This window comes from Serinus canaria, chromosome 2, assembly GCF_022539315.1.
Source record: "Serinus canaria isolate serCan28SL12 chromosome 2, serCan2020, whole genome shotgun sequence".
NCBI classification, from domain to species: domain Eukaryota; kingdom Metazoa; phylum Chordata; class Aves; order Passeriformes; family Fringillidae; genus Serinus; species Serinus canaria.
This window is the reverse complement of record NC_066315.1, coordinates 82,149,578-82,167,091: the sequence shown is the minus strand read 5'-3', so window position 1 is coordinate 82,167,091 and position 17,514 is coordinate 82,149,578.

The following is a 17,514-nucleotide window of genomic DNA, read 5'->3' as shown; positions in this document are numbered from 1 at the left end:
TTCACAGTAGCTATTTCAGCTGACCTTGACGTACTGGAAAAGGAATTTTTGTATTTTTTCATTATTTAGCTATAATATTATCTTTTTCTCCTTGGTGTTTTGTAGCTGGTTTTTTTTTTTAATGAGAAATCCTTCAAAATAACCTTATCCTTTCTCATTACACAATGTAAATCCATGATTGACAGTCCCCATGGAAAGATAGGATTTCATGGTCAATACAATCTAAATAAAATACATGAGTCAAGAATGCATTTCCATCTCATTACAGCCGGGATAAGCTTGAATGTACAGAGAAAGAACTTTACATTCTTCATTCATTCAATAGTCCAAGTTTAGACTGGCTGGACATGAGGCCTGGGAAGAAGAATAAAATCAGGGGTCAAAACTCACTTTTACCCCTCTGTGCTCTTGTTACCCTCATGGTGGGAAATGAGGAATATGATGCTGAGATACTTCCTGGGAAAAGAAATCATTATCTCATAACCCATGCAGGAATTTTCTCTGCATTTGTATTCTTGAAATTGTCTTATCATTTCCAAAGGGAATGACTTTGTTGCTTGTGTTGAGTGTGTGAACACACCAATGCATGCCTGTGTCTGCATGTGTGGCTGGAATTGGATCAGGGCTACACCCTCAGAGTAATCTGATTTTCTTGATTGGATTGGAAAGTGGACCAAAGGTCTCAGAAGAGAGGAAAATTGATCATGCTTTAGGCCAGACTTGCGTAATGAGACTTGCACTTCTTCCTGTTCTTCTGGTTTTTCTCTTTACTCAGTTTTGGCACAATACTGTTCAGCACACTGCATGCAAAAAACTAAAAAGGAAAAAGCACTCTTAAAGAAAAAACTCACAACAACCATCAAAACTATAGTGGTTAATGTCACTGGGGAAAATGTCCCTGTTTGCCTGTTTGTATAACTTAACCAAAGAATTTTAGCACAGTGTGAGTATACTGCCACTTTGTATTCCCACATACCTCAAAATTTCCTAAGCCAATACTCAATGTGTATGTCAGACAAGGGCACAATCATGGTCTTAAAGACACCACCAGCTAAGTCATTTCACTGTGTTGTGGTAAAAGTAGTTTTAACCACTTCTTCTGGAGACTTTACCATTTTTTATCCCTGCATTTATTTTCCAGACCAATCCTACAGATGCCAGAATGATTTTTGCTTTTATATTTATTTCATTTATATTTGTAGCTCTGTAGATTATTGTTGTACAATTATATAGTTTCCAGCTAGTTCAAGTACTTCTCTCCATCCTTTTCCCTACCCTGCCAGGCAGAAAGACAGAACACATTCCTGAGGCTCCAAATGCCAGGGGACAAAAAAGCCCCTATCATGTCTTGGTTCTTCCTGGGAGCCAAGGTTGAAATCAGCTCTTCAAGTCACATTTTCATAAACAAAGTTTAGCTCCTATCTAAAGGGAGGCTACAGGAGAGCTGGAACTAAAAGAGGAAATTCATCATTTGTGCTTCTAATTTATTATTTTTGTCAGTTATGCTAATTTGCTAAATTTACAAAACCATATTCACCCATGTGGGGGCTGGTATTTTACTCATTTTCCATATGTGTTCCTGGAGGCCTCCAATGAAGACCAGCCTTTATATTACCTCCTATACTAATTTTGTCTCAAAAAAGTGTTGTTTTATTTCTAGGTCTTTAAGGTATCACTACAGCTGACACCTGCCCTGTGTCATAGTTTCAGATAAGGCATGTGACTTACCTTTCCTTGGCAGTCCATCCAGTGCCTCCTGCTCTATCCTGCAATTACATGAGACATAGATACCTGCATTTCCACACAGATTTGTTCCTGTATTTTATAGTATGGTAAGTTCTTTAAGAAATCATGTATCAGATCAAAAATTCCTGTACTGATAGCATCAAATACCTTTTTTACAATCCATGTTCTAATTTTAAGGCATTCACATCTTCTAGCACAATAACCCCACTTTCAGCTTTTTGCATCTAAATTTTAATAAGTTTTAGAGATGGACCTGAAGATTTCCCATCTTCTTTGAGGTCTTCTGAAACACTGGGAGTACTTGACATCTCTCATGCTTTTCATAAAATCCCTTAGCCCTCCATTATTCCTCATAATGATCAATTTTTGTGACCTGATATCCTAGTATGAAATCACTTTTTTCCATGATGGTGTTAAACTTCATTCAAATAATATATTCACTCTGAAGACCCATGCATAATTCCCCTCTTTCTCTTTCCCACAGGGGTGATGGCCAGGTTTTTATTGTGGGTTTTGGTTATTTCTTTTTTGTGTCTGGATAGATGTCACACTGCACTCTTCATCATCATCATCATCACCCTTGGACTTGCAGATATATCCACTCCACACTTCTGGATATGAGTCCTCAGAAGGAGCTGCCTCTCAGGTTTCCCAGACCTGTTCATGTGTTTCTGTTCCTTTTGCTGCAGTAGCCTTTCATCTCAGCCTGCCAGGCTTTCCAAGGCTCAGTGCACTCTGCTGCTGCCTGTGAACACGTTCAGTTTTCTTTCTAGCCAGCTACACATCCCTTTGGCTGCCAAGTTTCACCCTCCCCTTTTATAATTGCCTCACTCCCCTCTCAGAGTGCAGTCAGCGGTTGTCTCACAAATGGCTACACGAAGCACAAACTGTGAGATTTCTTATGGTGTTCCTTGCTTTAGCTAATTCAGAGTGCAATTTAACCCCATTACACCATACAACTCCTTTGTCCCAGGGACAGAGATGATGATTTTCACAGTTACTTTAGTTTGTCTTGGGGCTGGGACCAGCAGGAAGTCAGTGTTGACCCTTTATTCCCTCCTGCCTTTCTCTTCTACTCTGTGCCATTCTGCTAACACACCAAAAGTACCAGTAATGCAGTAATGCACGTCTCATTTTCTTAAAAATTACTGACCCAGAAGCCAGCAAGTGCTTAAGTTCATGACCCAAGCTTTTAATTTTCCTAACAAATTCAATAGTTTTCCTATGCTGTTCAATAGAATTTTGGCACAGGGGAAAATCTGCACAGTTCCTATAGTTTAAGAAAGCATTTTTTTTTTACAAGTTGTCCAGAGAGATGGTAGATGCTCCATTCTGGAAACATCGGGTTGGACATGGCAGAAGATGTCCCTGCTCATTGCAGGGGGATTGGACTAGGTGAGCTTTAAAGGTCCCTTCCAGCCCAACCCAATCTATCTTTGATAATTAACTGGAAATCAGTGAATTATGAAATGCTAATAAACACTACAGCTCTTGGAACACCTTTCTAGCATCAGTCACAAGAAGCTCCAGTCCCACCCACATACAGGTGCTCGCAGTGCCGTGGGCACACGCCCCATCTGCTCTCACCCTCACCCACTGCAGCTGGGCTGGCAGGTTCTCATCCTTTCTTTGGGGATGATGGGTTGCCCATTTTTCCCCTCTCTTGTATGGCTGTCATGGGCTCTCTGGTCCCACCAGTGACCCTGCAACCCCACAGAGTCTGGATGGTGAGACAGTTCCCTTGACCCCAAGCAATTTGCTTGCCCGTGCTGCCAGCCAGACACGGCATTCACAGCAAGGTTCCTTCGTCAAGGGTCTGCCATCACTCCAGGGTTTCTCAACTTCCACTACTCCTTTTCCTCTTTATTTCTGTTTAAGGTAACTCCACCTTTGTTTCAAAATTCCTTCTAATGTCCTGCAACTACCTCTGTGATGACATTGATCCCAAATAATCATGAATATGCATGTGTGTAGTAACAGACCTAAGTCTTTACCACACTCCTGATATTTCTTTTTGAGACAGGTATAAAACTGATTTTGCTTCTCTGATCCCAAAAAGCATGAATTATTGGTGCTCATTAGGTTGCACAGGAAAGGAGTTTGCATTCTGCATATCAAAACAATTTTCCATACCATTATCAAGAATGTTTAGCAATCATAGCTCCTAATAGTTCCTGCAAGAGCCACAGGTTAAAGTATTTATGATTTTTTGTTCTCTGTTGATGGCAAGTGATCTACTTTTTTAATAGCCTAGAAAAATTGGGCCAAATATTGAATATCCCCCTTGGCTGCAATTCCTAATAAAATGTAAAGCCCAAAATGATAGGCAATTTGGCTGGAGAAAAAGCAAAAACAAGCAAAGTTGCCAGCTGCCATTCTGACAAGCAACAATTTCTCTGTGCCTGGACATTGGCTTATTTTTGCTGGTAGGAGCAATCATTTTTGTTTTTTCCAATTACTTATAGCATCTGTTCCATTATTATATTTAGGAATCTAACTTGAAATATCATGGCAAATTCCATACTTATGCACTGTAAATAAATAAAGTATGGAATAACATAAAGTTATTCCATACTTTATACACTGTACTGGCTAAACCTGAAGAGCCAGAATAAAATGCACTTTGAAAAATACCGAGAACAGTATTTATCTATTTTTTTTCCAAAAAATTCCCCTTTGTTCATCTGGTAACAAACTGAGGTACCTGGACATAAAGCATGATTGTTCTCTCTCTCAGATTTTAATTTGGTATAATATTAATATTGTAAGTAGGGAGAAATTAAGGAAAGACACTTTCTTGTTTAGATAGTTTATTAAAATTTCAAGCAAAGTAATGGGAAAAAAACTAATGCCACTTTGAAAGGTGATAATAATGGATGGAATGCATTGAAAGCTGCTGTCGCTGGGACTTTAAATTTCCTAAGGAAAGTGTTTTGTGCTTTTTTTGCTCCTGAAAAAATACATCAGTCCAGAACATTATGATTATAGAAAGGTATTGTATCTTAATAGGTGTTTGATGTCCTACCCCTCTTAGACCATTTAGCTGTCCTTTCTGCACCTTCTCTTACTATCCTGTGCAGTACTTGAGACAGGGTACCTTGAGGCTGTATACAGTGGCAAAATGATGGCTCCTGCCATGCATTTCCTTATGCTGTCCTAGAGATGTCCCTAATTTTTCTGGCCTATTTTTTGCACAATATGCTAAGACAATCTCAGGAGTTTGAGCTGTAGCTACCAGTAGTGTTCATCTGCAGGTAAGCAGAGTTTAGATTATTTTCCTTTTGCCTTACATTTGGCTACACTGAAGCTCATCTGCTACTTCTTTACTGATGGAATCAAGCTTTCCTGCAGCCTCTTTAGAAGGACTTTGATTGTTTGAGAGATCTCTGCATCCTCTCAGATTTTGAGACTTCATTGTTGGTTTATTTTCCAGGTCCACGATGGTGTTTCAGTAATGGTGATTCAATAAATCCACTTCCAGCACTGATTCTTAAAGAATTCCACTGTTGATCCTTCATCACTGTGAAGATGGTCATTAAGACCTACAGTTTACTTCCTACCTATTTATAAAATTCAGTCAATAAAACATTTTTACTTCCAGTCTTGTGGAAATTTCCTTTTCCTTAACAAAAAATGTGCTCAAAAGCTTTTTGAAAAGACAAATATATTAAGTGCATCTCATCACCTTCTGTCTCCATGCTCACTGATGTCTTTCAGGACACTGCTTGTGTGTGAGGGCTGCTAAATTGCTGGGGGAGACAAGGAGAGGGGCAGAACCCAGGGCCCAGACAGTAGGAGGACCTGGGACTCCTGAAGGTTAGCAGGCAGAGTTTCTCTCTACCTAAGACTTGTGGACTCTTCCCTAACATGCCATCTTATCTTTGATCTTAGTTCCTGGGGATAAACTGGATCTTACTACCAGTGCTGGAAATCAGGCTCATTTGTAAATGCCTGTCTTCTGGATATCATGAGTAATACTTGACTTTCTAAATGCTCACAAAATAAAATGTCATTTTGGATTCAGCCTGCTCTGATGCGCCTTTATCGCTATAACAAGCAACACATCCTTTCCCTAAATATAGGGAACAAAGCAATCCCTTGGGCACTTTCTAGAGACAGTATGACATGTCTTGGAGACAGTTTCTCAAGCTGTGCTTGAAGTTTGGTCTTGTTTTCCTCCCTGATTTTTTCTGCTAATGCTACCCATTTTGATTATTTTAGGATTATCTTTCTTAAATTTATATTTGTTTTAAATATTGTGGAGAGGAGTGATTTTGGTCACACTCAGTCTGAAGTCCCTTTCTACTGGGTTTTCTCATTCACCTCAATTTATAGCAAAGGTTTACGCCTCATGATCGGGTAAAATAACTAACTGCTGCTACCCAGAATCTCAAATGCTGGGTAAGGAATCCAGATTCAGAATCAAAGACTGGTTTGTTTTGAAAGACACATTAAAGATCATCTCATCCTAACCCCTCTGCAATGGGCAAGGGCACCTTTCACCAGACCAGGTTGCTCAAAGCCCCACACAGCCTGGCTTTTTTTTGTTTTTCTTGTAGTGATGCTTTGAAAAAAAGAAGCTTACAACTTCTGAGCATGGACAATCCTGAGACTTGTTACCTCCACCTCTGAAAGGTCTGTTTGCCATGCATCGCACCCACAAACTGCTCCCAGCCCCATGAAAGCATCATGCTTACAGCTTTGTAATATTCTGTTGCTATATTTTATAAAATCTCTCTGGATCAAGGCTGACTCCTTTAAACCTGGAAGCTCATTTTGCATTCTTCCCCAGATATATCTGACTATATCACAAAACCAAGAGGTGATGTTGGAAACTCAGATATAAAGCAAACTCATTAGAAATTTGTGAGGATCAGCTGAAAACAATGAAAATATATGTAGCATATTAGGAACTAAGCAAGCCATACTTTCTGGAACAGATTCCTTTGCTACCAGCTGTAAAATAGTTCTTGTGACTCTCTGAACTCTGCCACAACTCTGTACCTGGCTGGGTTGTTGCATTTCTTTAACCTCATACCAAAGTATATATTTGGCCAGAAAAATCCCATTTGTCTCTCTCTTTCTTGTGCTGGCAAGATCTTTTTAAAGGCTTGAGTGGCAGACATGAGAGGAATGGCTGACATTTGTACCCCTCAAACGCTTCTGTCATGGTTTCAATTACAAAGTCCAGAGTTTCCTGTCAGTGTCTGGTCTGCATCTGTGCATCCTCGCTCAGCAAACACCAGGCTCCTTACTCATGACTGTTCCATCAGGTCAAAATCCATTTAGTGTGTTTGCAGCAAGATTTTTTGCTTCTGTTTTCCCACACTGAGGAATGTACATTCTGATCTGTTTAGAACACACCACAGTGTGTTTGCTTACGTGGAAGAATGAGATGGGTTTTAATCAATAATTTTACTTTACCGCTTTTCCCCTTTTGGACAATCAAGGTCTACACAAAACATGTCTTGCCACTTTTTTCTTATTTTAATTTCCAACTTTCTTGACACATTCATAAAATCTTTCATTTCTAAGCACATTCATAGTTCATTTGTACCTACAAAGTTCTGGTTTTATACATCATGAAGAAAGTCTCATTGCAAAAATACCTGAGGCAACTAAAGCAATGTAATGACACATCCTAGTTATTCACACATTCATTCTTGTGCAAAAAAGCTGATGGGCAAGGGGGTTAAATTGCTAGAGCTCATGAATGGAGTATTAGAAAATACAAAACTACAAAGAAGATGGAGTAAAATCTGTTTTTTGGGGAAAAGCAAACAGCTTCAGCTAACATCAAATGCCACAGACATCCACAAGCACAAATGTACATGCCATAAAATGCAGAGCTATTTTTTTTTTTATTTTTCTTTTTAGACTAAGAATGCTATTACCCATTCCTAGTTCAGTGTCTGTTTTATTGACTGTATTCTTTCTGGGCAGGCATTTCATAGGTTTTAAACAGCAAAGGCAAAGTATTGCCCTCAGGAAAATCTTTTCCTGAACCAAAGAAACCTATTACTCTGACTTTTGAGAACACTGAGTGACCAAACGCAGGCAACAATAAAGGACTATAGTGACAAAAAGTCTCATGAAAAAAAACCTGTTTTTTTCCTAGATAGAACTATATCATAGCTTGCCTAGTGCTACTTTAACCAGAAACAGTAATTATGACTGAAATGCATGTGAAGATCGGACAGTAGAGGGATGTTTAACTTGTAACTTTCTAACGTGCACATGAAGTGGGTTATTCTGTGACCCTGAGCAATTTCACATATTTCCCAGGCTTTAAATTTTCCCAGAATTTATTTCCATATAACTGAAATAAAAATTAATGCAGTGGATTGCTGTTACTGCTCTTCTCCTATCACTTTGAATTTGATGTATCATTTTACCTCTGGAAATCTGGCAGCGAGGCACAAGTGTCTTTAAAAATGTCTGGAGTTAAGAAATTATCTTTTCAAATGAGCATTTATCTCATAATACATTGTCAGTCTTGGAGAAAATAAAAGCCCTACCCTGCTCTCATACACAAAACCAGCTCACAGGCCATACTACTACTACCTTGACTGGAATATTTGCAACTTGCTGACAGTAGCCCCTGTCATGGGATTGTGTTTTTATGTGGATGACCCATATCTGAAAATTTATCCATCAAAACAGATGAAAAAAATCCCACCCAAAAAAACCCCTCCCAAAACCAAACCAAAAAAAACCCGAAAAAACCAAAAAACCAAAACAACACCAAACCAAAAAACAAAAAAGGAAAAAAGACTTTTCTTCAAGTCCAGCTGTGACTTACCAAGAGAAGTTTACACACATTTTGCAGAAGTATCTCTTGAAAAGGATGTGGTGGACATTCTGGTGATGCACAGTGAATTTTTCCTTGAAAATGTACCAGAAGAATGGGAATAATTTGCAAAAGGGACAAGCAGCAGACTAAGCATCAAAACTGACCATGAAAGGTAATTTTGCTCAACAGCTGATTAGAGTGTATAAACAAGCCTTGAAATTCTGATGTACTATTAGGATCATCTGTAGCTCATGGAAATCAGTGTGGACCTTTCCATTAGCTAAGAATGAACTGGATCACATCACATGTGCTTTTATCTGTTCCATACATCTGTTGAGAATAAATCCACTAGAAGGTTGAGCTTCAGCATGCACTAGCCACCATATTTTTAAACATATGTGTATACTTGCCCACAGATTATTTAGCAGATACAGTCTGATATATTTTTACTGTTAGAGCCCTCAGGGCTGTGAGAAACCAAGACTTTAGTGGAATAGAAGCCAAGAGCCCTTAACTGGAAGCCCTGGAGTAGGTTGCATTAGGTGTTTGGCTAGTAACTGCTAGAAAACTAGAAAATGCTTAGAAATTGAGTCAAAGTTGTTTTCTGACTTTCTTCTTTGAAAGCTTCTGCCTCTGTCTTCCTGGTCCTGAATTAAGGGGAGATCTGTTGGTTTGCAGTCATCCATCATCATTCATATTCCCTACCCAAACCCTCCACCCTCTCTTTGACCTATTTTCTTCTCCAAAGGTGAAGCACAAAAATATGCTTCTCTTGCTTTATAGACTATGTTGTTTTCTTACTGTTTCATCAAATTTCTCAGAGCTAGAATTCAGGTGAGGAAGAAAAAAAAAAGAAAAATTTTCAATATCTCTGAAATATGTGAAGAATAATAAAATGGGGGTGGTTTTTAAATTGTTGTTCTTTGCACCAAGAAAGCAAGAATTTGGGGTCAAGCTTTTTTTTTTTTTTTTTTGGGGGGGGGATCTAATGGTTAACTTGTGCCCTCAGATAAAGCATTCACTTCTAAGATAGGGTGTAACTAGTAACTGCAGCATGGAGCTGACCAGCTGTTAGACATGTGATGCTTATTCAGAAAAATTCTGATTATTTGTTTTAGTTCTTTCTGACCATTCATAAGACTTAAAAACCATTCTCTGTGCATCTGTCATGCATGAGACTCATTTCTGACTAAAGGGGAGAACATTTCTAGAAGCAGAAATATCTAGGAGCTTTGATCTCTTTTGAAACCACTGAAGGTAGTTTATCTCAAGATGCACAAACATGGATAATCTTCCTGGCCCTAAATATGCTCCAGCTGAGATTCTTCTTACATCTTTAATGGATGTCACTAAGTCTTTAGTAGCTAACAACTTAGTCCCAAGGTAACACAGAAAGAAGACCAAGTCACTCTGTAGTGGTCATACAGTTTGGAATGGTGTAGCACGGTGGAAATAACTTAACTGTGAACCTCAGTTAAGGAACAGAGCTACCAGCAGCTCTGCCATGCTGTCTTGCATTTATGTATGTAGGAGGAGAAAAGAAGTAAATGTGTCATAGGATGGCAACATTTCTAAGTACCTGTCATGCTGTTGTCTGTTTTCAAGACAGCTGCCTTTACAAGCCATTTTCATTCCTTTTTAAACCATTTCTTCCAAATGGACTAGCAAACGGAAGTTATTCCACAGTCATCTGTTGCAGTAAGATCACTTGCAGGGACAAGCACTAGCAAACACTGAATAAGGCTAGAAATTGGCCAGTGAGGTGTTCCACCTTCTGTGTAAAACTTTGCAGGCTCCCCTTTGAGCGCTTTGACCTTGCTGCTTTAGAAGTTTGCTCCTTAGATTCAAGTGGCATGCAGTTATCTGTAAAAGTCTGTACAATAATTTTGAAGAAAAATAAGGAAATTAATCTCACACTAATCTAATTATTCACAGCATTTGTGTCTTTGTGTCTCTGTTGCTCACCACTGTTGCATATAAACCCTGTAATGCATTTGTCCCCACAAACCCATTGTATTACTTATATTTCACTTCTAGTGAAACACTAGGAAAATTAATGTACTGAAAAATTAAAGTGTCACATCCTGAAAAATCCTAATGGAAAGCACATTGTGAGACAAAAGACCACAGAGAACCTCCAGACACTTCCCTTGATAAGCTGACATAAGGCCAAGCAGGCTTTCAGCCCGTACACACAGTGACAATTTTCCTGTTACTCTTTCTTGCCAGCAGACATATAAAAGGAGGGAGCAGGCAGCTGGCATTGGCTCTGCCTGTCCTCTCTTTGTGTGTCTTGCCAGGCAGCAAGGCTTGTTAAGCCCACAAATACCATGTGTGGGGCTCTCCAGACCCAGACAACTCTGTGTATGACAAAACTGGGAAAGGTTAAGGCAGAATGACATTCAAATACTCCCAAAGGCATTCAAGAGTTGCTCAGCACTGGAGCTCAACTCCTCTGCCCAAGGTGTTGGGCATTCAGATTGCTACAGCTAGGTATTGGCAAAATAAAAGATGAAGGAAAGGAAATTATGACCTTTGGAGATCAGTGGACTGAAGCACCTCACAAAGAACCCTGGTCCTGACTGACTAGAAGCACTGATATGTAATACATAATTTTTGAATTTTAGAAGTAAAGACACGCCACCCAGTGTGAGGTCAGGGACGTCATATGGCAGCTTACAGATTGATTTCTCTGAACCACTCCAGGACTGGAAACAGCAGAAGTAATTCTGGAAAGAAAATATTCATCTCCATAACAACAAAAATGAATACTTTGCATGTTCAGGCATGTCCTCATGAAACAAACCTAGCAGTGACCTTCAGAGGATATTGTACAGTGAAAACCAATTTCCTCTATGACTTCTGCTTTTTGAAACTGCTCATCTGTTTGTGTGACATTTCCTACTGCTTCCAAGTGCACTGAAGGTACAGTCTTCCCATGCTCCTTCTCAACTCTTTCTTCAGTAGTTCTAAATCAAGCTAGTCACAAAAAACCTCTCAGAATGAATTACTGTGCAAACGAAGAACATGTCTTGGAAAAATCATTTTGGTACATGTGAATTAATGATAGAGTGCATGATAGTGAGGTTCTTTGCTGCCTAGTTCTGCAAAGAACCTCACTATCAGAAAGGATTCTCTCTGATGACTGAAAAGAAGAAAAATTCTTGAATAATCAAGACTACCCTCTGTTTTTGGTGTGAGACTCCTGTCACCTCTTTAGTGACTCAGCAGCTGGAGCATTTGGATTTGTTATTTCTTCCTATTCAGTGATCCTTTCAGATTTTGTCTTGATGACATATTCTCCTTTGATTATTTCTCTAAATGTTCAGTACGATTTCTCTGCCTAAACACCCAGATAAGTGTGTTTCCATTTCTTCAAATACCTGGGAAAGAAAATACATAATGTCCTAAGACAGACTCATGCTTGCTTAATGTATCTCTGCCTTCCCCCTCAATCTAAAATACTCAATCTAAAACACTCCAGCTAAAAATCAAAATTATTCTTCTTAGCTCTCTTTAAGGAGAGATAATGCTGTTTTCTTATTAAAATTTGACTCATGGCTACCAAATTTATTAGTACTCCAACTTTTGATTACTTTTGGTTCTGAATAGCATATGCATGATGATATTTTGTAACAAAATGTAACAATATTGCTATTGTAACACTTGATAAAATCTGAGTAGCTGGTTAAATAATGAAAGAGATGTTAATGAGCACATTTGAGGAGCAGTGTTTTTTTCCTCCAAAAGCATTATTCAAGAAGTAATTTTTTCAGTCGGTATTAGAGGCGATACTGGGCAAAGTACAGGACAAAATGTTGTTCATTGTTAAGGTATAGTTTGGTATATTTGCTGTTTAGCAAATTTGTCATTCTGCTGCATATTTGAAAAGTTCTGTGAACAAAGTCTGAGGGCGTCAAACTTTGCTCCTTTGGAGCTGATAATTTTTCATCCAGTCTGAAGATGGTTTATAATTCAAAAAAATTGCCAAGATTATTACAGTTTCAAAAAGGTTATTTGCACACAAGCTGCAGAAATACTGTGTGTTATGCTTCTTTCCGAAAGCACTTTCAATATCAGGTAAGAAAAAAACCAACCATGAATGTTTTGTGTTCATCCTAGTGTAAAATGTCAGAGCAAAAGTCAAGAAGTGCAAGGTGCTCCCCTAACAGATTCTGACATTAAAAATTTTTGATTTTATGAATATGTGCCCTATAGCTTATAGATTTTTTTCCATTTCCTTGGTTTTTTGTACTTAGTCTTTTCTCTAATTTAGCACTCATCCATGGGAAGCAGATTGCATTTCTAGTCAGTTTCAGCAGATATTTTCATCAGAAAACTTGATTCTTGGAAGTTCTGGCATTTATCTGGTGGTTGCTTAAAAAGCACTCTGTCAGACCCCCTGAAGGCCAGAGATTGAACATCCATTCTAAATGCTCCTAATCAGCATATTCCTGATGTAGTTGCTGGCAAAACCAACTCTGAGCTTCTCAGCTGACAGTGACATTTTTCTGCTCAAGAACCTGACAACCATAAGATGTACGACATGCTGACCTGAAGGAAGCGGTAGAGTTTCCATGGAAAAGCATTTCCATGGAAAAGTAAAACAGATTCAAATCACTTTGACCATGTTTGGGGGCACAGGGAAATGGAAGGAAAAGGAACACCAGGTAGGATAGCCCTAGCACTTACCAATGACTTAATTATTCTTCCCATAATATTTTGGAAATGATAGCCATAGTGTCACTGAGCCTCCTGGACTTCAATATATTTAGGCAGTGGGAGAGCAGATGCCTTTCTTCCCACAGTTACACTTTCCCCATATCAAGAACCAGTGCTGTTCAGTGTTGAGGCTGAAATACCTGATTTGCAAGTAATGCCTTTCTTTCGTGATACTACTCTGCCTTTGACAGTTACTAACCAGCATGGATAGTTTTGATCTTCTTCACTGAATCTGTAAACCTCTCCTACATGCCATCTTATTCCTGGCAGCCTTTGTTCCTTAATGTATTATATCAGCTTTCTTGAGATCACTGTTGCATCAAGCCTCAGCTTGTACTAGAAAACCTAAAAGAGTGTCCTTTGAAAGGATAATCAAAGTGATTAACTGTGTACAAGTGACAGAAGAAGACATGAACATTGAAAATAAGTGCTCAGCAGGTAACATACTTCATCCTCTCTCTGACAAATTATTTAACATGGTTGGCTGAGTATTCACCAGTTCGAGTCATCTCTGGCAATATCCCTCTCCCAACTTTCATCTCCTTCATAATAAAGCAATGATACTGGACAGAGGATTTCTCTGCAAGGTCTGAGGTTTCTTGCAAGGCAGAGGTATCACTTGGGACTTTTGGACTGTTATAGGAAGCATCCTTTAGATGTCCAGGAATCCATGTATCATTGTTCCCAGCACTCCTGGTCTCCCCTCCTTCATTTTGCTGAACTACCTCTTTACTAAATGCAAATTGAGAGGATTTAAGAGATGAGGCTTATTTGTTCTGGTCAGGTCAACATATTTGATTTCAAAATAATCATTCTTCTTCAAACATTGATCAAAATCTTGAGGCTGAAATGCAATACAACTAGAAAAAACTGTTCTGTGGTTTTAACCCACACAACCAGAATAGAATTAGAAATGTCAGAGATTGTCCATATCAAGGGGACACTTTTATAGCCAGTATTATTATTTACTATAATGTTGTTTATTATTATATTATAATCTGAATAATGCAATAATGCAATGATTATATAATAATAAAGTAATTATGGTATCATAAATGTATTGCCAGAATTGCAACTGGTTTATTTGAATACAGGATAAACAGCAGGTTATACATAAAGAGCAGGTTATACGTAATATAGACTCAGATTTCACAGAAACATAAATAAAATTATAAGTTTTGATCGATTTGTGATATATCATAGCTGGCTTTGCCTCATGTGACCAGTTAAAAAGAACAGAACAATTCTTTGTTGATCCCATAAAACAAGTCATGAGCTATAAACATGTCAGCCTTAAATTTGCACCTAGGTGGTCCTATCATTTTGATTTTGCTGATGCTCAGTAAGTCTGTACTTTATATAAATTAAAACAAAATAGAGATTATTTACCATGTTCTGACACACTACAATATCTGGTGTGAAAATACATTGATTTTCAGTGCACCTTCTTGCATATAAATCTAAACATTATTACAACCATCAAAACACATGAAAATTTTTTATTCATCATTCTTTCATCAATCCCATCCATCATGTAATTCTGAATATCAAATATTTAGCACAACAACAAATTTAGAACAATTTTTGGTTCTCTGACCCTGGAGTGTTATCAACAACAGTACCTGTTGCTATAAACCAAATTCAGTCCAGCAATACTTAATGGCTTGGTTTTTTTTTTTTGAAATGTCAGCTTCTTCTGCCATGTTAAGGGATAAAAGTCTTTATACTTAAAATAAACACTTTAGGTGCTTCTGATCTCAAAAAAAAAAAACACAAAGTGCAAAATGAAAACTAAATAAGTATATAAATTTGTATATGAAATTCATACCTTTTTTTAATACTCCCTTATGAGATTTGAATGCAATGCTTCATGTAAGCCACACAACATGTGTTCCTAGTAACACCATATTCTCATTAAATTTGTGTATATTTATTAGTGCTTTGTGAATTCCATTTTTTTTTACTCAAGAACAGAGTCTTGCCTCAGTATAACTATTTTTTTCATTATTCCAAAAATTAAAAATTAATTTTCATTAGAGTATCTGAAAGATCATCATGTTTGCTTTCCTTTCCCTTAACTTGATCTTCTAAATAACCCTGTATCATCACTATTTGAAGTAGATTATTAAGAAGGATAAGACTGGATGCTTGCCTTGAAAATTGAGTCTAGCTGCTTTCCTGTTGTGATAACTTTTGTTATCTCTCTATGGTTGCTTGTTCAAACAACACAAAAAAAAATGTTCAGATTCTTTCATTAGTACTTCCACTGCCACAGGCTTGGGAAACAAATGTTTTATACTTCCACTGTATATTCTTTATAGCAGCAATCTGAAGGTTTTGTACACAAATATGGAACTTTAACAATGTAAAATTGTTTGGAAAATTGAAGAGAGCAGCATCCAAGAAGAATAAGATTTCTGTATTTCTGACCTCTTCTACTGTCTGCTGGCATTACAATGGCCAGAAATATTCTGATATTTGAGATCTGTGAGGTTTCATTCCTGTGTCCATGCAACATGGAATCAAAGCATAGCCACAACAAGGCAAGACTTCATGGGCAGCTGATCACTTGGCAAAATAGACCCTTCATCTCTTTCCTGTCCAGTTACAAATTGGAGATGCATCTCCTTCTTTCTTTGTAACTCCAAAAGCAGCTGAATAGCCCCTGGGTGCATCAGTCCTCTGAAGCAAGTCCAGGAGGAGTTGAGAGAAATCCTTGAAGGGCCAAACATGCTGCCCCTTCTGGAACACACACACTGAAGAATGGGTTTGACTCAGTTGTCATCCTAAACCACAGGTACTTACTAATTTCTATGCCATCCACATAATCACCATGCTGATGCTTCAGGTACTAATTTTGTGCATTTGGTGAATAAAATTCTCATGAGGTGCTCTGGAACAGCTGTCCTATTTGCAGAGATGATGGGTGTCTCAGTATGAAGAAGTCATCAAGACAGCCATGGTTTTTTAATGTTGTTCACTTTCCCCCCCACTATGTTAAACTAGCTGTATCTGCCAGTTTAAAAACATCCAGTTTAAAAGAATACACCTGGTCTGGAAATCTGTAATGCCATTAAATGCCTTATGTCTTGATACAGTGTACAACAAATTGGCATAACTTTTTGTCCCATATTTGGGTGTATTTCATTCCCATCTGCTTACATTCTTTGATGTTCTCAGTAATAACTGCCAGTCACTTGGGTCTCTTAGCTATCATCTGCGCAAATAAAACCTGACACTGCTTTCATAAAATAATGTCAATACTATATCAAATTCTCCAACATATTCCCTGCACAGCTGCACCAAGTGACAGAAGTAAAACTGCCTTCAAACATAATTTATAAAATCATAAGAGGAGCTCCTTTTAAAAGCAAAGCTTAGCTAACTTGTAAACAAGATGACAAATCATGAGCAGGTTGGTTTAGGCTTTTTTTTCCAGAACAGAAAAGGTCATAAGAAACTTTTTTTTTTCTCTTCTGCCTCCTCCTTGCTGGAGGCAGCAATATAAATGTGATAATGATCAGTGAAAAGACTTATCAAAAACAAAAGTAAGTTTGTATGCCTCCCTCCATTTAGAAACAAAAATATAGGAGCCGAGGGAGAGAGATCCAAGTGCTTTACAAATATGACGGGCTTTATTCTCCTTTCCATCTGATATTTGCTCTTTCTGGTTGAGTACAGACACAATTTAGACATAGTCACAGTTGCATTTGGGATCTTAAAATGGTTAACATATGCTCCCTACAGCCAGAGAACTGACATATCAGTGTAGACTTCTTTCAGAACTTCGTTGCCCAGCATAAGATCTTGTTTTAGTAACAAAAAACACCTCGAAACACAAACAAGACTAGCTAAAAACCCCGAAACTCCAGAAAATAATTTGCTTTACTAACTTTTATTTTAGGTAAAATATCATCATGTAGCTGTTCCTAGCAGATATTTTAGAATCAGCCTGACTTTTGTCAGTAAAGTGTCTTTTCTAAGACAAATTATCTTTCATATATGTATAAAAAGGATAATTTCTACACCTAACCCTTTTGAAGTAAATATCATTACAGAGGCCTTTACCAAAAACTAACAATTATTTAAAGACCAATTACTTATTCCAAATACTGGACTATAGGTTGACTATTTTGAAACCTAAGACATATTTTGATGCATGTAAACTGAAGTAATTGTGAGCCATGAACAAGTGACCTAATCAACTCCCTGGAAAACATTAAATACTTGCAAAATTTTGAAACTGACGACTT